Raw genomic sequence first — 403 nt, forward strand, 5'->3', positions numbered from 1 at the left:
TATGTATTTTGATAAGGTATGACATAATATAAGTCTTCCAATATCTTGCTATGGTATCATTTTATAATTATTATTACTTTAATTCGTTAAATTTTGAATATCGATATTTCTATATTTTAGGTCCGATATATTATCGATATCGATATTGCTATCCGATATCGATATTGCTATCCGATATCGATATTTTTCATTCGATATCCCATCCCTACCCTGTACTTTGCCCCATATCTTACGGAGAGCCGTCCCGTTGTTGATAATCCCCGTCCCCAGCCGTTCCCCGATAATCTCGCCGTCGTCCGCGCATACTAAAAAAAACCTCGAAGGGAGAGAACCCTGTAACTGCGTGAATGGAGTGATTGTATGCCGCGATAGCCCTGTTCATCGCGTCGTCGGGTTCTAGCCC

Source organism: Halyomorpha halys, unplaced genomic scaffold, assembly GCF_000696795.3.
Source record: "Halyomorpha halys isolate HHAL.00 unplaced genomic scaffold, Hhal_1.1 Scaffold90.1, whole genome shotgun sequence".
Classification (NCBI taxonomy): Eukaryota; Metazoa; Arthropoda; class Insecta; order Hemiptera; family Pentatomidae; genus Halyomorpha; species Halyomorpha halys.